The sequence below is a fragment of the Oncorhynchus tshawytscha genome, linkage group LG04 (genome assembly GCF_018296145.1).
Source record: "Oncorhynchus tshawytscha isolate Ot180627B linkage group LG04, Otsh_v2.0, whole genome shotgun sequence".
Lineage (NCBI taxonomy): Eukaryota > Metazoa > Chordata > Actinopteri > Salmoniformes > Salmonidae > Oncorhynchus > Oncorhynchus tshawytscha.
In genome coordinates this window covers 53,347,708-53,372,333 of record NC_056432.1, presented here as the reverse complement: position 1 = coordinate 53,372,333, position 24,626 = coordinate 53,347,708, and the positions used below count along the sequence as shown (strand labels likewise).

Sequence of the window (24,626 nt, the reverse complement as noted above, 5' to 3'; positions counted from 1 at the left end):
TTTGGGGGTGATGAAAAAGCAGCCAGTTAATACAAATGGCTCTCTATTCTATGCGAGTCCTTTTGAACCAGGTGTATTTCTTGGAGCATTGCTATATCAACATGGTTTCTTGCTAGGACATCAAGACAGCTGGAACATTTCATAGGACCGTTTAAGCCTTTCAGATTCCAAGAGAGAATAGCTAGCATTACCATTGTTTAAAAAATAGATATATATTATTAATGATGTAATTGTTATCTTTAGTGTTAATAAACCCCCCCCTCCCCGAACCACTTCCCTCCCCAACCCTCCATTCCCTGGTTCACCACCCAAAGGACATCCAGCCAACTTGACACACTGTGGCAAGCATTGGAGTCAACATGGGCCAGCATCCCTGTGGAATGCTTTCAACACCTTGTAGAATCCCATGCCCTGACAAAATGAGTCTGTTCTGAGAGTAAAAGGGGGTGTAACTCAATATTAGGAAGGTGTTCCTAATGTTTGGTATACTCAGTGCATGTGCTCTATGTATAAAAATAGAAATACATTCTATAATCTAGATCTTCACAATAATTAAATCATGGCCTTTAGGCTAAGTCCTAATAATTATCAGTTGTCTCTGTATCTAGGTTAGCAACTACTGTTGCTAGTCAATTAACACTATTGGTAATCACTGTAGAAAGCTAGATGTACTCGCCTTTTTATCTAATTTGATTAGTATTAGCTATCAACACTGCACTTTCAAATGGTGAATGCATGACGTTTAGCACTTATAGACAGCTAGCTAATACAGCAAGAAAGAAATCACATTTCGTTGTGTGAAAAAATATGCAGCCAAGGCTATATTACATGAGTGTGCTGATGCTAGCTAATGAAAGGGCTAACTAGTGCTTGATAACTACGTCGCACATGGAAGTATGAATACAAGGAAAACGCACAAACACCAACAGTGTGTTGAATCTACACCTCTACTGCAAAATGTGACAATAAGCTCTCCTTCAGGCAATTTCTATACTGAGCCTCCTTTCTGTTGGAGGCACTTGTAGGACTTAGGGAGACTTTTCAATAGCGGGTCTCAAAGTAAGCAGCTTAGGGGTAAAGGGGTCCTGTGCGAGAGATCTTCCGGGAATGTAAGCTCCCTCAGAGCTTGCACTATAGTCCAGCCATCACTCTAACAGGTACTGACAGCAGGCTCAGCAAACAGGAGTAAAAATGACCATCCCCCACTGCTGAACCACTTGGATAAGAACCAAATATACCCAAAATTGTATATTTTATGATAAAATGGTACATTAATACTAGATACCGTTACATTTTGCATTTGACATTTTAGTAATTTAGCAGATGCTCTTATCCAGACCGACTTACAGGAGCAATTATGGTTCAGTGCCTTGCTCATGGGCACGTAGACAGATTTTTCACCTCTTAACCGCTAGGCTACCTGCCGCCCACTTAAGGAACATTTTAAAGATTGGAGGCAGTCTGGGAAGCGTGTCAGTCAACAAGGGTGGTCATTTGAATCAAATGGCTGCCATTTGGATTTCCCTGTACTTAGAATGTTGAAAATGGAACAATACAACTCTACCTTTTTGAATGGGATGTATGGTACACAATACTAAGGCTACCATTACTTATTATGCAAGCACTGTTTTGGAACATGTCATATCTCTCTCTAATCCACAGATACAGTATCACACAATATTTTGAAATCATTAGGAGCACGCTGAAATGTTATCCTATCAATTGAGAGATCAAAATATCAACAAAAATCTGATTTGGACAGCATTTTGGGACATTTCTGGACATGTTTTCAAAGGCATCTCAAAAAACACAATCCATTTGATTGTATTAGCATACCACTTACTAATGAAGTTATGGCCAATTCAAATTACAGAACAGTAGGGTTGGGCAGTATTCCAGATTTCCATACAGTTTCTGTACCACACTGTATTACCGAATGTGCACACAAGGGCAGTTATTTGAAAAAACAGGGTTCTTGGTCCAGAAGGGGATAGAATGTGCCTGCGTAACCAATAAACTTAATCATGACATCTAGCAAGTTAGCAAACCAAATGCATATCTGTAGACCTGAGCTGGATATAATTTATTTGACACATCTTAGACTTCTTATAGTTATAAGCAGTGGCATATACCAGGGTATCGCCCAAGCCTATGGAACAGTAATTTAAGGGGCACATTTCCACCACATTTCTGCATAAAGTTAAGGACACATATACACTGAGTGTATAAAACATTAGGTACACCTGCTCTTTCCATGACAGACTGACCAGTTGAAAGCTATGATCCCTTATTGATGTCACTTGTTAACCTCTTGAAACTAGGGGGCACTATTTTTATTTTTGGAAAAATAACATTCCCAAAGTAAACCGCCTTTTCTCAGGACCAGATGCTAGAATATATATATAATTGACAGCTTAGGATAAAAAACACTAATGTTTCCAAAACTGTAAAAATATTGTCTGTTAATTTAATTGCTTTTCTGATTTTCGTGACCAAGCTTCCTGCTGCTAGCTGGACATAATGCTATGCTAGGCTATCGATAAACTTAAACAAACACTTGTCTTGCTTTGGCTGTAAAGCATAATTTCAAAATCTGAGATGACAGGGTGATTAACAAAAGGCTACGCTGTGTGTCACTATATTTCACTTGTGATTTCATGAATATGAATATCTTCTAGTAATATTTTTTGACCGTTGCGCTATGCTAATTAGTGTAGTTGATGACAATTCTCCCGGATCCGGGATGGGTAGTTCCAAGAGGAACCTCTTGGGGCTAGGGAGCAGAATTTTCACTTTTGGATAAATAGCGTGCCCAATTTCAACTTTCTGCTACTCATGCCAAGATATGCATATTATTCATAGATAGAAAACACTCTGAAGTTTCTAAAACTGTTTGAATCATGTCTGTGAGTATAACAGAACTTATGTAGCAGGCAAAACCCAGAGGACTAACTGTTCAGATTCTTTTTTTTTTGCCACACTCTGTTCCCTGAGTTGTTATTGCCAAGGGATATTTCTTAGGAACCTGTTTTCAGTTCCCACCGCTTCCACTGGATGTCACCAGTCTTTGGAATTTGGTTGAGGTTATTCCTTTGTGCAATGAAGAAGTAGGCCAACTAGGAACTGGGTACACTTTTGTGAGTTGCGCAAGACGTGAAAAGTGGCACTGGTTTGTTTTCATTCCTGTATTGAACACAGATTGCCCCGTCTACAATTTGATCGATTATTAACGTTTAAAAATACCTAAAGTAGTATTACAAAAGTAGTTTGAAATATTTTGGCAAAGTTTATAGGCAACTTTTGAAATATTTTGTAGTGACGTTGCGTTATTTGTAAGATGTTTTTTTCTGGATCAAACTCGCTTTATAAATGGACATTTTGGATATATATGGACGGAATTAATCGAACAAAAGGACCAATTGTGATGTTTATGGGACATATTGGAGTGCCAACAAAAGAAGCTCAAAAGGTAATACATGTTTTATATTTTATTTCAGTGTTTTGTGTAGTGCCTGCAGGGTTGAAATATGTGAACTCCTTTGTTTACTGCTGGTGCAGATGGTGCAGGCTATCAGATAATAGCTTCGTATGCTTTCCCTGAAAATCTTTTTTTAAATCTGACATGTTGGCTGGATTCACAACGGGTGTAGCTTTAATTGAGTATCTTACATGTGTGATTTAATGAAAGTTTGAATTTTATAGTATTTTATTTGAATCTGGCGCTCTGCATTTTCCCTGGCAATTGGCCAGTTGAGACATTTGCTTCCCGCCTATCCATAACTAGTTTTAAATCCACTTCAATCAGTGTACTGTAGATGAAGTGTAGGAGACAGGTTAAAGAAAGCCTTGAGACAATTGAGACATGGATTGTGTATTTGTGGAATTCAGAGGGTGAATGGGAAAGACAAAATATTTAAGTGCCTTTGAACGGGGTATAGTAGTAGCTGCCAACAGAAAGGAGGCTCAGTATAGAAATTGCCAGAAGAAGAGCTTATTGTCACACTGCAGTAGATGTGAAGTAGAGGTGTAGATTCAACACAGAAATGCCACTGTTGGTGTTTGTGCGTTTTCCTTGTAATCATACTTCCATGTGCGACAGTTATCAAGCACTAGTTAGCACTTTCATTAGCTAGCATCAACACACTGATGTACAGTTGAAGTCGGACGTTTACATACACTTAGGTTGGAGTCATTAAAACCAATTTTTCAACCACTCAACAAATGTCTTGTTAACAAACTATAGTTTTGGCAATTTGGTGAGGACATCTACTTTGTGCATGACACAAGCAATTTTTCCAACAATTGTTTACAGACAGATTATTTTACTTATAATTCACTGGATCACAATTCCAGTTGGTCAGAAGTTTACATACACCAAGTTGACTGCCTTTAAACAGCTTGGAAAATTCCAGAAAATTATGTAATGGCTTTAGAAGCTTCTGATAGGCCAATTGACATCATTTGAGTCAATTGGAGGTGTACCAGTGGATGTATTTCAAGGCCTACCTTCAAACTCAGTACCTCTTTGCTTGACATCATGGAAAAGAAATCAACCAAGACCTCACAAAAGTCTGGTTCATCCTTGGGAGCAATTTAAAAAACGCCTGAAGGTACCACGTTCATCTGTACAAACAATAGTACGCATGTATAAACACCATGGGACCACGCAGCCGTCATACTGCTCAGGAAGGAGACGTGTTCTGTCTCCTAGAGATGAGCATACTTTGGTGCAAAAAGTGCAAATCAATCCCAGTACAACAGCAAAGGACCTTGTGAAGATGCTGGAGGAAACAGGTACAATAGTATCTATATCCACTGTAAAAAGAGTCCTATATCAACATAACCTGAAAGGCCGCTTAGCAAGGAAGAAGCCACTTACCCAAAACCACCATAAAAAAGCCAGACTACGGTTTGCAACTGCATATGGGGACAAAGATCGTGGAGAAATGTCCTCTTGTCTGATGAAACAAAAATATAACTGCTTGGCCATAATGACCATCATTATGTTTGGAGGAAAAAGGGGGAGGCTTGCTAGCCGAAGAACACCATCCCAACCGTGAAGCACGGGGGTGGCAGCATCATGTTGTGGGGGTGCTTTGCTGCAGGAGGGACTGGTGTACTTCACAAAATAGATAGCATCATGAGGGGGGAAAATTATGTGGATAATATATTGAAGCAACATCTCAAGACATTGGTCAGGAAGTTAAAGCTTGGTCGCAAATGGGTCTTCCAAATGGACAATGACCTCAAGCAAGCATACTTCCAAAGTTGTGGCAAAATGGCAAAAGGACAACAGAGTCAAGGTATTGGAGTGGCCATCACAAAGCCCTGACCTCAATCCTATAGAACATTTGTGGGCAGAACTGAAAAAGTGTGTGTGTAAGGAGGCCTACAAACCTGACTCAGTTACACCAGCCAGGAAGAATGGGCTAAAATTCACCCAACTTATTGTGGGAAGCTTGTGGAAGGCTATCCGAAACATTTGACCCAAGTTAAATAATTTAAAGGCAATGCTACCAAATTTTTTTATTTCACCTTTATTTAACCAGGTAGGCCAGTTGAGAACAAGTTCTCATTTGCAACTGCGACCTGGCCAAGATAAAGCATAGCAGTGTGAGCAGACAACACAGAGTTACACATGGAATAAACAATTAACAAGTCAATAACACAGTAGAAAACAAAGGGGGGAGTCTATATACAATGTGTGCAAAAGGCATGAGGAGGTAGGCGAATAATTACAATTTTGCAGATTAACACTGGAGTGATAAATGATCAGATAGTCATGTACAGGTAGAGATATTGGTGTGCAAAAGAGCAAGTAAATAAATAAAAACAGTATGGGGATGAGGTAGGTGAAAATGGGTGGGCTATTTACCAATAGACTATGTACAGCAGCAGCGATCAGTTAGCTGCTCAGATAGCTGATGTTTGAAGTTGGTGAGGGAGATAAGTCTCCAACTTCAGCGATTTTTGCAATTCGTTCCAGTCACAGGCAGCAGAGTACTGGAACGAAAGGCGGCCAAATGAGGTGTTGGCTTTAGGGATGATCAGTGAGATACACCTGCTGGAGCGCGTGCTACGGATGGGTGTTGCCATCGTGACCAGTGAACTGAGATAAGGTGGAGCTTTACCTAGCATGGACTTGTAGATGACCTGGAGCCAGTGGGTCTGGCGACGAATATGTAACGAGGGCCAGCCGACTAGAGCATACAGGTCGCAGTGCTGGGTGGTATAAGGTGCTTTAGTGACAAAACGGATGGCACTGTGATAGACTGCATCCAGTTTGCTGAGTAGAGTGTTGGAAGCCATTTTGTAGATGACATCGCCGAAGTCGAGGATCGGAAGGATAGTCAGTTTTACTAGGGTAAGCTTGGCGGCGTGAGTGAAGGAGGCTTTGTTGCGGAATAGAAAGCCGACTCTTGATTTGATTTTCGATTGGAGATGTTTGATATGAGTCTGGAAGGAGAGTTTACAGTCTAGCCAGACACCTAGGTACTTATAGATGTCCACATATTCAAGGTCGGAACCATCCAGGGTGGTGATGCTAGTCGGGCATGCGGGTGCAGGCAGCGATCGGTTGAAAAGCATGCATTTGGTTTTACTAGCGTTTAAGAGCAGTTGGAGGCCACGGAAGGAGTGTTGTATGGCATTGAAGCTTGTTTGGAGGTTAGATAGCACAGTGTCCAATGACGGGCCGAAAGTATATAGAATGGTGTCGTCTGCGTAGAGGTGGATCAGGGAATCGCCCGCAGCAAGAGCAACATCATTGATATATACAGAGAAAAGAGTCGGCCCGAGAATTGAACCCTGTGGCACCCCCATAGAGACTGCCAGAGGACCAGACAGCATGCCCTCCGATTTGACACACTGAACTCTGTCTGCAAAGTAATTGGTGAACCAGGCAAGGCAGTCATCCGAAAACCGAGGCTACTGAGTCTGCCGATAAGAATATGGTGATTGACAGAGTCGAAAGCCTTGGCAAGGTCAATGAAGACGGCTGCACAGTACTGTCTTTTATCGATGGCGGTTATGATATCGTTTAGTACCTTGAGTGTTGCTGAGGTGCACCCGTAACCGGCTCGGAAACCAGATTGCACAGCGGAGAAGGTATGGTGGGATTCGAGATGGTCAGTGACCTGTTTGTTGACTTGGCTTTCGAAGACCTTAGATAGGCAGGGCAGGATGGATATAGGTCTGTAACAGTTTGGGTCCAGGGTGTCTCCCCCTTTGAAGAGGGGGATGACTGCGGCAGCTTTCCAATCCTTGGGGATCTCAGACGATATGAAAGAGAGGTTGAACAGGCTGGTAATAGGGGTTGCGACAATGGCGGCGGAAAGTTTCAGAAATAGGGGGTCCAGATTGTCAAGCCCAGCTGATTTGTACGGGTCCAGGTTTTGCAGCTCTTTCAGAACATCTGCTATCTGGATTTGGGTAAAGGAGAACCTGGAGAGGCTTGGGCGAGGAGCTGCCGGGGGGGCAGAGCTGTTGGCCGAGGTTGGAGTAGCCAGGCGGAAGGCATGGCCAGCCATTGAGAAATGCTTATTGAAGTTTTCGATAATCATGGATTTATCAGTGGTGACCGTGTTACCTAGCCTCAGTGCAGTGGGCAGCTGGGAGGAGGTGCTCTTGTTCTCCATGGACTTCACAGTGTCCCAGAACTTTTTGGAGTTGGAGCTACAGGATGCAAACTTCTGCCTGAAGAAGCTGGCCTTAGCTTTCCTGACTGACTGCGTGTATTGGTTCCGGACTTCCCTGAACAGTTGCATATCCCGGGGACTATTCGATGCTATTGCAGTCCGCCACAGGATGTTTTTGTGCTGGTCGAGGGCAGTCAGGTCTGGGGTGAACCAAGGACTGTATCTGTTCTTAGTTCTGCATTTTTTGAACGGAGCAAGCTTATCTAAAATGGTAAGGAAGTTACTTTTAAAGAATGACCAGGCATCCTCAACTGACGGGATGAGGTCAATGTCCTTCCAGGACACCCGGGCCAGGTCGATTAGAAAGGCCTGCTCACAGAAGTGTTTTAGGGAGCGTTTGACAGTGATGAGGGGTGGTCGTTTGACTGCGGCTCCGTAGCGGATACAGGCAATGAGGCAGTGATCGCTGAGATCCTGGTTGAAGACAGCGGAGGTGTATTTGGAGGGCCAGTTGGTCAGGATGACGTCTATGAGGGTGCCCTTGTTTACAGAGTTAGGGTTGTACCTGGTGGGTTCCTTGATGATTTGTGTGAGATTGAGGGCATCTAGCTTAGATTGTAGGACTGGCGGGGTGTTAAGCATATCCCAGTTTAGGTCACCTAACAGAACAAACTCTGAGGCTAGATGGGGGCGATCAATTCACAAATGGTGTCCAGGGCACAGCTGGGAGCTGAGGGGGTCGGTAGCAGGCGGCAACAGTGAGAGACTTATTTCTGGAGAGAGTAATTTTCAAAATTAGTAGTTCGAACTGTTTGGGTATGGACCTGGAAAGTATGACATTACTTTGCAGGCTATCTCTGCAGTAGACTGCAACTCCTCCCCCTTTAGCAGTTCTATCTTGACGGAAGATGTTATAGTTGGGTATGGAAATCTCTGAATTTTTGGTGGCCTTCCTGAGCCAGGATTCAGACACAGCAAGGACATCAGGGTTAGCAGAGTGTGCTAGAGCAGTGAGTAAAACAAACTTAGGGAGGAGGCTTCTGATGTTGACATGCATGAAACCAAGGCTTTTTCGATCACAGAAGTCAACAAATGAGGGTGCCTGGGGACATGCAGGGCCTGGGTTTACCTCCACATCACCCGCGGAACAGAGAAGGAGTAGTATGAGGGTGCGGCTAAAGGCTATCAAAACTGGTCGCGTAGAGCGTTGGGGACAGAGAATAAGAGGAGCAGGTTTCTGGGCATGGTAGAATATATTCAGGGCATAATGCGCAGACAGGGGTATGGTGGGGTGCGGGTACAGCGGGGGTAAGCCCAGGCACTGGGTGATGATGAGAGAGGTTGTGTCTCTGGACATGCTGGTTGTAGGTCACCGCATGCTGGTTGTAGGTCACCGCATGTGTGGGAGGTGGGACAAAGGAGTTATCAGGGGTATGAAGAGTAGAACTAGGGGCTCCATTGTGAACTAGAACAATGATAACTAACCTGAGCAACAGTATACAAGGCATATTGACATTTGAGAGAGACATACAGCGAGGCATACAGTAATCACAGGTGTTGAATTGGGAAAGCTAGCTTAAACAGTAGGTGAGACAACAGCTAATCAGCTAGCACAACAACAGCAGGTAAAATGGCGTTGACTAGGCAACGGGGCCGACAGATAAAACATAAACAAGCAGAATGGAGTACCGTGATTAATGGACAGTCCAGAGTGCATCAGCTATGTAGCCAAGAGATCAGTGTCCAGGGGGCAGCGGTGGATGGGGCAGGGAAGCTGGACTGGCGAGTGTTATCCAGGTTGAAAAAAAGTTAACAATGACTAAATAGCTTGTAGCTAGTTAGCTGGTTAGCTTCTGGAGGTTCTTGAGTGTGTTCTAAAAATTAAAAATAATAGCGATTCCGTATCACATTGGGTGAGGCAGGTTTCCGGAAAGGTATAAACAGATTAAAAATCAAGAAGAGATAGGAAGTAAATATGGGTCCGGTGAGTGTTTGGGACGCGGCGATTCAGACGGTTAGCAGGCCTGTGCTAACAAGCTAACAGTTCGTAGGCCCGGGCTAGACAAGCTAGCAGTTAGCAGGCCTGTGCTAACAAGCTAACAGTTCGTAGGCCCGGGCTAAACAAGGTAGCAGTTAGCGGACCGGGGCTAGACAAGCTAGCAGTTAACAGGCCGAGTTTAGCAAGCAGGGAGATAGCGAGGGCTAGAGAGTTGGCCTATAGGGGACGTCGCGATGGGGTGAGTCTGTTTATTCCTCTTCATGCGGTGACATCGATAGACCGGTCATGGGCCCGGGTATTGTAGCCCAGGAGTATGCTACGGTGGTAGTACAGGTGCGCTGGCCGGGCTAGCTTCACGCTAAGTGGGTGGAAGCGCTAGCCAGGAGTAATCATCCGGGGTTGCGGTTTAGCTAGATAGCTAGTTGTGAAGACCCAGCTGAAATGTTCTGTTTGCGGTGGGAATCCAGGGATGAATCCGGGGATGAAAAATAAATAGGTCCGTTATGCTCTGGTTAGAATCGCGTTGTTCGAGCTGGCGAGAGCTTTCCGAGCTAAAGGTTAGCTTAGCTGATGACCGGTTAGCTGAAGACCGCTAGCATAGTTGGTGGTTAGCCGGCTAGCTTCAGTTGAGGGGTTCCGGTTCCGAAGTAAATATAAATACTTTAGGAAAAATAGCTAGATTGGGTGAGGCGGGTTGCAGGAGAGTATTTGGAAGTATTTGGAAGCTTAGGTTTAGCAAAATGTTTTTGAAGAAAAATATGTAAAAAACGAAAAATAGACGATATATACAAGGGACACGACGAGACAGGACGGCTTACTGCTACGCCATCTTGGAGCCTTTAATGAGTGCTAATACTAATACTAATTGAGTGTATGTAAACTTCTGACCCACTGGGAATGTGATGAAAGAAATAAAAGCTGAAATAAATCACTCTGTATTATTCTGACATTACACATTCTTAAAATAAAGTGGTGATCCTAACTGACCTAAGACAGGGAATGTTTACTAGGATTAAATGTCAGGAATTGTGAAAACTGAGTTTAAAATGTATTTGGCTAAGGTGTATGTAAACTTCCGACTTCAACTGTATATAGCCTTGGCTACATTTATCACACAACAAAAATGTGATTTCTTTCTTGCTGTATTAGCTAGCTTTCTATAAGCGCCAAACGTCATGCATTCACCATTTGAAAGTGCAGTGTTGATAGCTAATACTAATCAAATTAGATAAAAAGGCAAGTATATAGTTTTCAATAGTCAGGATCGAGGGCAAAATGAACAGAGCAAAGTACTGAGAGATCCTTGATGAAAACCTGCTCGAGAGAGCTCAAGACTGGGGTGAAGGTTCACCTTCCAACAGGACAATGACCCTAAGCACACAGCCAAGACAACTCAGGAATAGCTTTGGGACAAGTCTGTGAATGTCCTTGAGTGGCCCAGCCAGTGCCCGGACTTGAACCCGATCAAACATCTCTGGAGAGACCTGAAAATAGCTGTACCTCAACGCTCTCCATCCAACCTGACAGAGCTTCAGAGGATCTACAGAAAAGAATGGGAGAAACTCCAAAAATACAGGTGTGCCAAACGTGTAGTTCATACCCAGGAAGCCTCAAGGCTGTAATCACTGCCAAAGGTGCTATAACAAAGAACTGAGTAAAGGGTCTGAATACTTGTGTAAATGTGATGTCAGTTTTTTTATTTTATAAATTAGCAAAAATTTCAACAAAACTGTTTTTGCTTTGTCATTATGGGGTATTGTGTGTAGATTGATGAGGGGGGGAAGGATTTAACACGTCAGAATAAGGCTGTAACCTAACAAAATGTGGAAAAAGTCAAGGGGTCTGAATACTTTACGAATGACTGATGCATCGGAGGCCCTAGGGATGGCACAGTCCATCAGTCAGATGTGCTACTGAAATTTTAGACGGTTATATTAGGTAAGAACAATGATGCAACACTAATAAAAATATTATTATTTTATAACAAATGCGCTTTCTCCAGCATTGGATAGTAGTCGCAGTCCACGGTTCAAACACACATCAGTGCGCTGTTGAATTGGCGCCTTTTCCTAGACCACGTTGCTATGTGCATAATAGCAAAGTTAACCAGGATATTGGTGTTGAGAACAATGCAGCGGAGGCAGTAGCAGAATGAGATGACAAAACAGACCTTGCCTTATTGTCTAAGAAAAGTGAGGAGAGAGAACCAACTTAATTAGGTCTATAATCAGTAGCCTAACTGTTAAATGTGCCTGGCTTTATCAACAATATATCTACAGAAATAAGACAGATCCTGCTTCTGTTGACTGTTTGACTGTTTGTTTAATAGCCTGCTGATTCCGTGAGCACCAAGCCTCATGCAATGAATGACATGTCAAGTAAACAACTTTCCAAATTTGGCTGTTTTTAATCTTTGCTTTGCTGTAAGAAAGGCTTTAAACTTTTTCATTAGTACAGCCTCTCTGGTATTATTTATAATTGATTTAGTGTGGTTTACACTTCCAATTTGTCCAAAAAATGTATATTTGTTATTATTACTATTATTATGATCATAAGTAATGTCATTGTCATTAGTACCCTTAGGATAGCAGCCTTGTATAACCACCATTGAGCTGTTGGCCTAATCCTCATCCTGTTTAGTCTGAATTCCGTAACTTACTTCGGTCTACATTTCAATACTTATCTAGGTTACTGTATCAATGAATGAATGCTCCTGTTTTGAGTCTTTGCTGTAATAAAGGCTTAACAAAAACACAATTTTACAGAGTCTATGGTAGGCTTATAATGTATTTAGTGTAGTTTCCATTGTTCCAAAGGGTCCGAAAAATCATATTGTTTTCTATACAGCACCTGTTTGGCACAGATAACATGCACCCAGCTCTTGCTCCTTATCTTATCTTTCTTGTTCTCTAGTATTTTCCACAACTAGTCAAATGTATTCCACCCATCTGACTTTCCATTTACCTCCTGAGCAACCAGTAAACATTCCCCCATTCTCAGTTTATTTTTCACGTCCTCTATTCGGGCCCCATAGTCAGGCCCCATATTCGGACGGGATAGGTTTTACTGGGGGAAGTCGGGAATAGTGATTATGTGCACAAGTATACAACACCATATCTGTCATTTTAGTTCTGTCTGAATCTGCCATGTCAGTATTTGTTTTACATGGCATGAGAGTAACAACTCCAGCAAGAATAACCTACTGTTTTTTGGCAAACTCCAATGTCCTCTGACAATACTAGTCCCGTGCGAATCAACATCCCTGTGTTTTGAGAGAAATGTCTGTGTTTGACAGCGTGCGGTTCGTGCAACAAATTATTCGAAAAATTGAACTGTGTGCTATGCATAAGTTTTATATATGAATGGCCTACATGTAGCCTATCAACTTTCACAGTGAATGCTTTTGTTTATATAATTGAATACTGCCAAATGCATCACTAAAAACGATTGAGCCTATTAAATGCAAACCTTGCTGTTAGATAGGAAGGCAGCATAGCTGAACTAAACGTTTAGAAATGACAACTTCAGTGCTTCATTTGTAAATTGGGAGGTGCCGGGAAAAGAAGTGAGAGCAAAAGGGGGGGGTGACCTGGGGAGTTCTGAGGTAACGAACGCATAAACAAATGAATAAATATACTTTATAATAAAGCATTGCATGTATATCATTGCATTTGCATAGTAGCATAGCGCACGCCTCTACTCTAATGCTCTATCGTGCATACATTTATTTTGCCCCCCCACACCAAGCACGGTCACGACACGCAGGTTAAAACATCAAAACAAACTCTGAACCAATGACATTAATTTGGGGACAGGCCGAAAAGCATTAAACATGTATGGCAATTTGCTAGCTAACGTTAATTTGTCCAATTTAGCTAGCTTGCTGTTGCTAGCTAATTTGTCCTGGAATATAAACATTTTGTTATTTTACCTGAAATGCACAAGGACCTCTATTCTGACAATTTATCCACACATAAAACGGCCAACCGAATCGTTTCTAGTCATCTCTCCTCCTTCTAGGCTTTTTCATCGTTTAATTTATATGGTGATCGCATCTAAACTTTCATTGTATTACCACGACTACCGGCAAAACAGTCTTTCAATCACCCAAGTTGGTATAACCAATGAGGAGAAGGCACGTGGTTACCTGCTTCTATAAACCAATGAGGAGATGGGAGAGGCAGGACTTGCCGCGCGATCTGCGTCAGAAATAGGAATGAGTTTTATTTTAGCCCTTGGCGTCGCAGACGCTCGTTGGCACGCGCGAGCAGTGTGGGTGCAATAATTGAATAACGTGGATTTCTACATGTATTTTCCGACGCTCTCGCACGCGACGTGTCCAGTCTGGTCAGCATGTTACAGAAGTTGCACACATGGGGAGATTTTTTTGTAGCCTAGGATCGGGGAAAATTTTGGCCTTTTATAAACTAATTTCATGCAGTTTTACATCATTTTACATGACTGGAGACTTTGGCATAATCTTTTTTTAATACCGCGAAAATTATCGAAATGGCAGGCTACTCTGACACTGAGAATCTGAAATCAATAAAAATGACCTTGTCTTGAATCCATCAATAGCCTAGGTCTAGGTGTGTGGAGCCACATTGTAGGCTACAATATGAGGAAATGAGTCCTAAAAATGTTTTCCAGTTTCACCCAATGATGCGCAACTCACTCGCTCTCTCCCTCTCTCTCTTTTGTAAAACAAAATAATTTGATAAAGATATTTTGGTAGTCTACAGCATAGTATTCTCTTTTCAGCAGGAGCCATTTGCTTTCCCTCGAATGTATTTTAAATATTGCTTAAGGCCCGTTTTGTCTGCAGCTGTTTGTTCACTGAGATTTGCGGCGTGTTCCCGACTGTAGGCTATTCCTTGTTATTGGGCTACAATCCACAGCGCAGCAATTTAAATAAGATTTTGAACCTCTGTGGCTAAATTATAGGTTTTATCATGGTGTAGTAGGCTATTCTGAATGATTTCATTTATTTCTGAACAGACAGCAGTAATTCTATAACTTTGGCAAATATATTTCCATTTTTAAGGGGTGCTGCAGTCTGTTCAGAACCCTTCAGGCAGCTATGAATCTATAAGGAAATAAATTATTAAGTGCAACGCTGGAGAGATGAGAGTTGCAGGCTCATGTCTATCAGAGCAGAAAGATAGAAAGTGAATCTCATTCTAGTTATGTGAGAGATACTGGCGCGCTTCTCACACAGCCACGCGTTGGTCTCAAACATAGCTTACAATGTTGCGCAAACCATAAACCCAGGCCCGCCCAAACCAAATTGATTCTTAGAATATTAGGCCCGGGCTGAAAATCTACTTTTTCACATAACAATTTTTGTGGGGTCAGGAGAATTAACAAAGAGGCAATTTGAATATACATGGAAGGCTTTTATTCAAATTTTTACATTGCAAAAAGTGAAAATTATTTTTCATGCCAGGAGAGGTACCGGATCCGGCCAAATAGGTTCCGGAACAAAACAGTCCAAAACGGAGAGGTGCCACATCCTGTTCCGGTAGGATCCGGCTCAAAGTAGGCACTAGTTAACTTTCTCATCCATAGCTTTAAAACACATCAAGTGCAATTGCACTGCTTAGCTCACATCTGAAGGCTGGGGGGCATTTAGGACGTACTGCGGATCGCTAAAATATCCTAATGATTATGATCACACTTCCTCAATTCAAATATTATGGCGACACAAAGACGGTTCGGTGTGGTTTAGAATCTTGGGAACCAAGCTTGAATTATCAGTATGGCTCCATCACCTGGACATATACTGTAATTCTGTATCTATATCGTTCTCTAGTAATAATAGTCCTTTGCGAATAGGTCTTTAGCAGTGGTATAAAGTACTTATGTAGTACTTAAGTAGTACTTTACTATTTATATTTTTAATTACTTTTACTTGACTTTATTCCAAAAGACAATAATGTACTTTTTACTCCATACATTTTCCCTGACACCCAAAAGTTAAATGTTTAATGCTTAGCAGGTCAGGACAGAAAAATGTTCCAATTCACACACTTATCAAGAGAACATGCCTGGTTCTCTCTACCGCCTCTGATCTGGCGAACTCACTAAACACAAATGCTTCGTTTGTAAATTATGTTGGAGTGTGTCCCTGGCAATCTGTAAAAAAAAATGTAATTGTGCTGTCTGGTTTTGCTTAATATAAGGAATATGAAATTATTTATACTTTTACTTTTGATACTTAAGTATATTTTAGCAATTACATTTACTTTTGATACTTAAGTTTATTTCAAACCAAATACTTTTAGACTTACTCAAGTAGTACTTTACTGGGTCACTTACCTTAAGAGAAAATGACTCAAGTGTATCTTTACTTTTACTTAAGTATGATAATTGGGTACTTTTCCCCACCACTGGTCTTTGGTCATACCTGTCACATAAAGAGAGCAAGGGTTGAGGGAATAGGGAATGTTTTTCCTAAACAAATTTCGGTAACATTTCGTATTTCGGTAACAGAACAGACAACTCTTGGTTGACCAAGAGTTTATTCTTTTATTCGGGGACAGCCTAAACTCGCATTAATATTTTCTATGACCACACCATTGTTGCGGTACGCCCTCACCATTCCAACGCAGAAAAGCTGCTTTTTAACTAAAACATTTTTGAAATGGAAGGAAAACTATTTCACTCATATTGTATATTTCATAGAAATCTGGAAACCCTGGACAGTTACTTAAAGGGAGCTAAGTTCAATGTGCATGACACCACAAAGCAATGCTTGCAAGGCCTGTGGCATTCTGGTATGCCTAACAGGTATCTGATATTCCCAGAAAAGCTGTGCTGATGTTGAATTATAAGCCCATCTGATGAGGCACTTCCCTAACGCTACAGAGAGGGCATTTGCTGAGCTATAGTACTGCATTATCTCACAGACGACAGATCAGGTCTGTCAAATAATTTGTAGTGAGGACTGCAAACTCAAGTGTTTGAGAACATGAGAAGTAATCCAGCTAAGCATTTATGGAGATGTAGCCCAAAGGACAGGGGATCTGAAACGTGGAAATAAGCTTTCTACACGTCCAACCTTTACAACTTCACCAACCCATGACTAAGATGTAGGAATTCAAAACACACGTTGCAAATTCAACATAATCAGGAAAAGTGACCAGTGAGTTTGTGTATCATAGGCTATAGGTCTCATTGTGCCACATTCAAAGACCTAGTACTCCTCTTCCAAAAAAATACATTTTGATAAGACGTATACTACTATCATAATGAAATACTCTGATTAGGAAGTGCTTGTGGAGAATCGCTTGGGCTGCAAGTCTGTCGCAGCGCTCGACCCAACAAAACTATCAATCTGCCTCAATAGCAATGGGTGGAAATTAAGGCACGATTTAGTGATTAGAGCAGACACTTCTGCTCAGAAAGCAGTTTTTGCTAAGAGTCAAAATATCTCACAAATCAGCCTGTGGACAGAGATTTGAGATTGATAGCTGGGCTGACATTGTAAGTTAACAGGAAATGGGCCATTTGGATAGTAAATATGGCAAGACATAAACATGTCTCCAAGTACCGTTTAGGCTACAGAACAGATTAACATACTAGAAGAGCCTGAAGCGACTTAATGGAGGCATGTGTCTGACATGTGAATTTGAAAACATATATATATATTTCACCTTTATTTAATAAGGCCTTTGACAAACTCATCTACACATACAGTGGGGCAAAAAGGTATTTAGTCAGCCACCAATTGTGCAAGTTCTCCCACTTAAAAAGATGAGAGAGGCCTGTAATTTTCATCATAGGTACATTTCAACTATGACAGACAAAATGAGAAAACAAAAAATCCAGAAAATCACATTGTAGGATTTTTAATGAATTTATTTGCAAATTATGGTGGAAAATACATATTTGGTCACCTACAAACAAGCAAGATTTCTGGCTCTCACAGACCTGTAACTTCTTATTTAAGAGGCTCCTCTGTCCTCCACTCGTTACCTGTATTAATGGCACCTGTTTGAACTTGTTATCAGTATAAAAGACACCTGTCCACAACCTCAAACAGTCACACTCCAAACTCCACTATGGCCAAGACCAAAGAGCTGTCAAAGGACACCAGAAACAAAATTGTAGACCTGCACCAGGCTGGGAAGACTGAATCTGCAATAGGTAAGCAGCTTGGTTTGAAGAAATCAACTGTGGAAGCAATTATTAGGAAATGGAAGACATACAAGACCACTGATAATCTCCCTCGATCTGGGGCTCCATGCAAGATCTCACCCCGTGGGGTCAAAATGATGACAAGAACGGTGAGCAAAAATCCCAGAACCACACAGGGGGACCTAGTGAATGACCTGCAGAGAGCTGGGACCAAAGTAACAAAGCCTGCCATCAGTAACACACTACGCCGCCAGGGACTCAAATCCTGCAGTGCCAGACGTGTCCCCCTGCTTAAGCCAGTACATGTCCAGGCCCGTCTGAAGTTTGCTAGAGAGCATTTGGATGATCCAGAAGAAGATTGGGAGAATGTCATATGGTCAGATGAAACCAAAATAGAACTTTTTGGTAAAAACTAAACTCGTTGTGTTTGGAGGACAAAACATGCTGAGTTGCATCCAAAGAACACCATACCTACTGTGAAGCATGGGGGTGGAAACATCATGCTCTGGGGCTGTTTTTCTGCAAAGGGACCAGGATGACTGATCCGTGTAAAGAAAAGAATGAATGGGGCCAAGTATCGTGAGATTTTGAGTGAAAACCTCCTTCCATCAGCAAGGGCATTGAAGATGAAACGTGGCTGGGTCTTTCAGCATGACAATGATCCCAAACACACCGCCCGGGCAACGAGGGAGTGGCTTCGTAAGAAGCATTTCAAGGTCCTGGAGTGGCCTAGCCAGTCTCCAGATCTCAACCACATAGAAAATCTTTGGAGGGAGTTGAAAGTCTGTGTTGCCCAGTAACAGCACCAAAACATCACTGCTCTAGAGGAGATCTGCAGAGAGGAACGGGCAAAAATACCAGCAACAGTGTGTGAAAACCTTGTGAAGACTTACAGAAAACGTTTGACCTCTGTCATTGCCAACAAAGAGTATACAACAACGTATTGAGATAAACTTTTGTTATTGACCAAATACTTATTTTCCACCATAATTTGCAAATAAATTCATTAAAAATCCTACAATGTAATTTTCTGGATTTCTTTTCTCATTTCGTCTGTCATAGTTGAAGTGTACCTATGATGAAAATTACAGGCCTCTCATCGTTTTAAGTGGGAGAACTTGCACAATTGGTGGCTGACTAAATACTTTTTTTGCCCCACTGTATTGGATAGCCATCTTGCCTTCCCATCTAAAACAATTAAGGCTGGTTTATACCTTACGTACGCAACACAAAAACAGTACGCTAAATGAGAGCCTGCATTCTCGTGCAAAATTTGGAATTGTTGGGCTGCGCATATCTGTGTAGGTTTGCTACGCAACACCATTTTACATAGCTACTTGTAGTTCTTCCACGCATCAGTACATAGGATATAAACTAGGCTTAAGGCACAATTCATAAAGGAAATATCAGCATACTGAGTCTGTGTAAAACATGCTGGATCTGAGAGGAACATTTCTAGAAAGAAAGAAGAAAATGGAAGTCTAACATCGTTGCTCAACTGGTCATGTGACCTGCTTGCTACACAGTCTATCATCTTTTATTCCGCCTACAGCCCTAGCATCAGCCCTGAGGTAATAACAATCAGCATAGTCGTCATAGCAACCCAACCCTGCTTCCTTCTTGCTCAGCTGTGTGTCGGCTATTCTTAAAATCAGAGAATGTTAGTGGGCAGGGCACCATGTTATCAGTGGCACCAAAGGTTTTATTATCTAGGCTAAGGGGCCATTTTACAAAATACGATGAGGTCAAATGAGGAAATTAACCATGGCAGCTACAAAGCAAAAACCAGGAAGAATGTGGCCTATATATGGCTCTGGATTAGGCCTGACCAAATTTAGCACAGAACGGGAAGAGGACAAGTACCTCGAGTAGACTCAAAGAATAATGTGAATGGGTTCATTAAAAAAATGAGGCTGCAATCTAAAATAGGCATGAATCCTGATGAGTTTCTCTGGCAGAATTCGTACATAACTGGCCTTTCACCGAAATGTAGCCGAATGTTTGATTACAGCAGCTCTAGTTCATTCAATTTCCTTAATGACGCCTGCAGCTCATTTGTTTAGTTGCTCCTTTCACAATAAAGCCTAATTACCTACCCACAGGCCTCGGATATGGATAATGCTTAATTGTGTGCTCAACTTCAGGTCATGCCCTTACAATATTAAGCAGACGTCAAAGGCTGGTACAAACAAATGTCCATGGAAGGTTATTCTCAGGTGTCAAAAAAGGCCCACTCCTATGAATGGTCAACAAAGCAACTAGGCCTATAAACGGTCTAGAATCACCATTTAAGATGCCACCGCATGTACACCGGCCTAGCTTTTTTTCTATCAATAACACAGAGGAAATATTGCCTGAGCCTTCTTCACTGGTTTGTTTACCTTCCTTCTTGGAATAGCATAATTAATTTACAAATGTGTCGGCGCTAATGCACTAGGGACCTCAGCAGTGAAGTGGCAGCAAATAACAAATCTATGTGGCAATGTAAAAACTGTGCACGCTTATATCTTGTTCCCAGTAGCCTCCCCTAGTTTTTTTATTTAACCAGGCAAGTCAGACTCATTGTGTGTCATTCAAACGGCTAAATTTAAATGCCTCAAGGATCTAGACAACCATTACAAAATAATTCAAACCTGTCCAAGTAACAAACAAAGTTTGGTGAAGGAAGAATAATGGTCTGGGGCTGTTTTTCATGGTTCAGGTTAGGCCCCTTAGTTCCAGTGAAGGGAAATCTTAATGCTACGGTATACAATGACATTCTAGGCGATTCTGTGCTTCCAACTTTGGGGCAACAGTTTGGGGAAGCCCTTTCCTGTTTCAGACCCTGTGCACAAAGCGAGGTCCATACGGAAATGGTTTGTTGAGATAGGTGTGGAAGAACTTGACTGGCCTGCACAGAGCCCTGACCTCAAGCCCATTGAACACCTTTGGGAGGAATTGGAACACCGACTGCGAACCAGGCCTAAATGTATACAGTTAAGGCCTAGCTAGGAAGTTCATTTCTGTCCAATATATAGCAAAACATTTAACTGCCACCTTCATTATGCCACATTAATGACAACACCAGAGTTTTTATATCTGGCCTGGAATTGAAGGCCCCCAGCATCAACATACAGGGCTGACAACATACACAATTTCCTCACCAAAACCAATAACCCTACTTCATTATAACGTCACTGTGTACACTATGCATAGCGTACGTCACTGTGTACACTATGCGTTGCATGCCGGGTTCGACAGCGGGAGGAAATATTAATAAACACCTAAAAAAAGTTTTAACACTGACATAATATTGAAATAGGGTTATTGAAAATACAAATTTTAAAGTAGGGGTGACAGAGCTAGAGCTCCTGGTCAAGTTTCCCAATCCAACAGCAACACTGACAAAATACAAGATACACTGTAAACCATCTAACAAGAGGTGAGCTCTGGGTCAATCAATCAAAGCCTTCCTATCCCAGAGAGCAGAAAATCAGAGTAGGCTAGCATAATGACTGAACCATGTGAGAGAAAGCAGGTCCCCGCCAATCGAATGATCTTCACAGGCTAAATAATGGCCCAGGTTAAGGCAACAGCTGAATCTGGTCAGAGTGGTCGACTCTGCAGGTGGTACTGACTGGTTATGTAAGCATTGAGGGGAGATATGATTCACACAACATGCAAACCAACTCTAACACTGAATTGCAACCAAAATGGAAAGGATGTAGCCTATTAAAGTGGCCTCACATTTTTAAATAGCCAGATTGTCCCTTTATTGGACAAGACAATGTCTTGTTAGTTTTGCTGCGAACAAAACTGCGGAGAGACACCTAGAAACATTGAAACATAAGTACACAAAAGTGCTGTACAGTCGGAAATATTCTGAAATACTGCAGTTTAAAATACTGCAGTTTCACCATTCACTGGAAATTGGTGCTCTTGATGGTGTTTCAAAACATGAAAATGACTCCATCACACCAGCTGGCTGGCCATGATCTTATAGTAAATAAACAAATGTGGCTATTTCTTCACCTCTCTTTTGGGCTGCCTAAAGGAACGGATCTTGATGTTGTGGCTAGTGTGTCTGCAATCAGACATAGGCCTGATATAATATATTAATTCTGCCTAGGTGCCTATATGTTATGCTTTCTATCAAATGAAGAAGACACTGACTAGTACAAGCAAAACTGCTTGAATAGTACTCACGCAAGTATTTAAGCTATAGGCTTGAGATTCTCTCATTCTTGCAATGTCATCATAATTTGCCTGACATGCAACTGCAGCTAGACAGTGCAAGACTCTTCTGCATGGGTGACAATATACATAATTGGTGACAATGGGTCAAAATGCCCTTGACCCCAAGATAGCCTTTACCTTACTTAACTAAAAATAGGGACTTTAGAAAGGTTTTCCCTCAAAGACCTCTGCGTAGCATCCACATCATGTCTTGCTAGAAGCAGGCTAACTCAGTGTGTGATTGCGGCCTACATGAGCGGCCCCCTCCTCGAGCATCTCATTGTTCCTGCATGAACGCCCCCTAAGCACACCATCTTCATGCTTGAGTGACACTTTTGATATTCTGGATATTCTGATTGTCTATGGATTAAAATGTGGGTCAAAAGGGAAACAAGTATTATCTGAGTTTGAAGGACACTGTCTACAGGTGTCTTAGCTAGCTAGCGATGTTGCACCTGCCTACCGCCAGCTGTGTACCGGAGTCCGCCTAGCTAGCTAGCTTACTAGCTAGCACACCGTGTCCTTTGCTCCCTGTCGAACACAGGCGTGAGCGAAGTGCAGTCTACTGGTGTGCTAGCTAGCTACCTATCCCGCCTGCTGTGTACAGGAGTCCTAGCTAGCTAGATAGCTAACACAGTATCCTTCACTCCCACCTGCCCGAAAAACTGCCTCGCCATCGTTAACAAAACTGCGGGAAAGCAGTGCCTGATAGTCAGGGCGAAGGACACCATCTACCTGGTGATGGTACGTTTGATCCCGGAGCTCCGAGGCACGTGTCAAAATAGCTAAGCAGTGTGCCAATCCCTGTATCAATTTATCAGAGCATGTGATCAATGACATCCGAAGCTCCGTTGCACCACCACCTGGTTGGTTTGGTAGAAGACAAAAAGGCTAGTTGCGCACGTGCTAGGGATGTGGGACATCATCTCAAACTATTTGGCAGCTCTATATGATTTTGACCAGCAGGTGCCAATAGTAACTGTGTTTGTTGGTCAAAGCCTAGAGTAACTAACCTATTTGACAGAATTGGGTGGAAAACCTCAAACGCTTAGTTTCCCCATCACTAGGGGTGGTAGGTGGCCTAGTGATTAGAGCGTTGAGCCAGTAACCAAAAGGTTGCTGGATGGAATCTCCGAGCTGGCAAGGTAAAAATCTGTCGTTCTTCCCCTGAACAAGGCATTTAACCCACTGTTCCCCGGTAGGCCATAATTGTAAATAAGAATTTGTTCTTACTGACTTTCCTAGTTAAATTTAAAAAACAAAATACGGAGGTTTTATCAGCGGTTGGCGTCCAATGTTACAGTGCATTTCCGCCACCTACTGTACTGGAGTGACTTTTGTACCAGAGTCCTAGCTTAAAAATGGATCAATCGAAGTATAAAGAGGGGTGCAGGAACGCCCTGAATTGCGGGCCGCAATGGCACCCTTCTCGGATAGCTACATGGCCTGGGTTGCTGGCTAGATAGAGCTTAGTTATGATACTACCTCACACTGTCTTGACGGAATAATGACGAAGACCGTGGTGATGGTGACTTAATTATGTTTAACGGAAAAGCTACCGGCAAATGGTTAACAAGTACCATGCCATGTTTAATTACAATTTCAACAAGGACGTGGATATCTTATCTACAACGACCTGCATTTAATTATTGTTCCAGTATTTAGCTGATTATTACCATCTATAAATAATCAGCATCCTCCAGAACACAGTTACAGAGCAAACCAACTCCATCACTCATACGTACGTCACGAGTGCATTAGCTAACAGCTATCGTAAGTAGCTAACGTTAGCTATCATAAGTAGCTGGCTGTCTATCTTCAAGTTTGTTTACCAAGGCAAGTAACATTTTATCGTCAGTACTAATTGACGTTGTCACATTTGTGAAATTTGCTACCAAGAAAGATGCGAATAGAAAAATGCAAGAACATCTTACCAGTATGTTAGCTAGGTGGCTAGGAATACCCGCTAGCTAGCTAGCAGTCGTCGTCGGCCTGGTAAGTTATTGATGGTAGAATGAAAGCCAGTGAGTGAGATGAATTGAGACGTATTTCAAATAGCGAGATGTAATAAGTATCCTGGATCCATTTTCCAGAGATGGTGATTCAACAGCTCTTCAATGTGTGCTTTAAATCCACACCTAATTGTAGACTGTGAAATGCTTGCTCGCGTATGATTATTGGCTTAAAACCTGTCTTCATAACATTTCCACCAGATCATCTGCAGGGACTGGATTTCCGCGGATGGGGGCAGACTGTACCATTGTGACACCTATGTGACTCTAGCCACAATAACGATTAGCCACAAAAGTGGAAATTGCTGTTCGTCTTCAAACTAAAAGTCCCTCGTTGAAAGTGATGCAAATATTTCGGTCATGTCATATTTTGACGACATAATGTTTAACAAGGTGGGACTGTTATACACATTTAACAATCAGTTGAAATCGCACTGTGGATGTATAAGACTTCCTAATTGCATTGGGGGCATACTTACTTAACTGTAAAGCCTCACCTATGGCTTGTGGATCAATGAAATAGCGTATCAGTCTTATTTATTTTGTACCTTTTATTTAACTAGACAAGTCAATTTAAAAAATATATATTATTTACAATGACAGCCTACCAAAAGGTCCTATGGG

At 42.0% G+C, this 24,626-nt stretch overlaps 1 protein-coding gene across 24 annotated transcripts in view; it reads right to left on the bottom strand.

Annotated features, from left to right (window-relative positions):
* Window positions 1-24,267, bottom strand: part of LOC112248989 (MAP kinase-activating death domain protein) — an 83,458-nt gene extending 59,191 nt beyond the window's left edge. For 10 of the 24 annotated variants that reach the window (XM_024418493.2, XM_024418506.2, XM_024418496.2 and 7 more), the window contains exon 1: window positions 23,925-24,266. The gene's annotated coding sequence lies outside the window, so the exon portion shown is untranslated. Of the gene's footprint in view, window positions 1-23,924 lie in introns of all 24 variants that reach the window. The other 14 variants (XM_024418498.2, XM_024418505.2, XM_024418504.2 and 11 more) reach the window with 3 other exon arrangements.
* Between the last annotated feature and the right edge of the window lie 359 nt (window positions 24,268-24,626).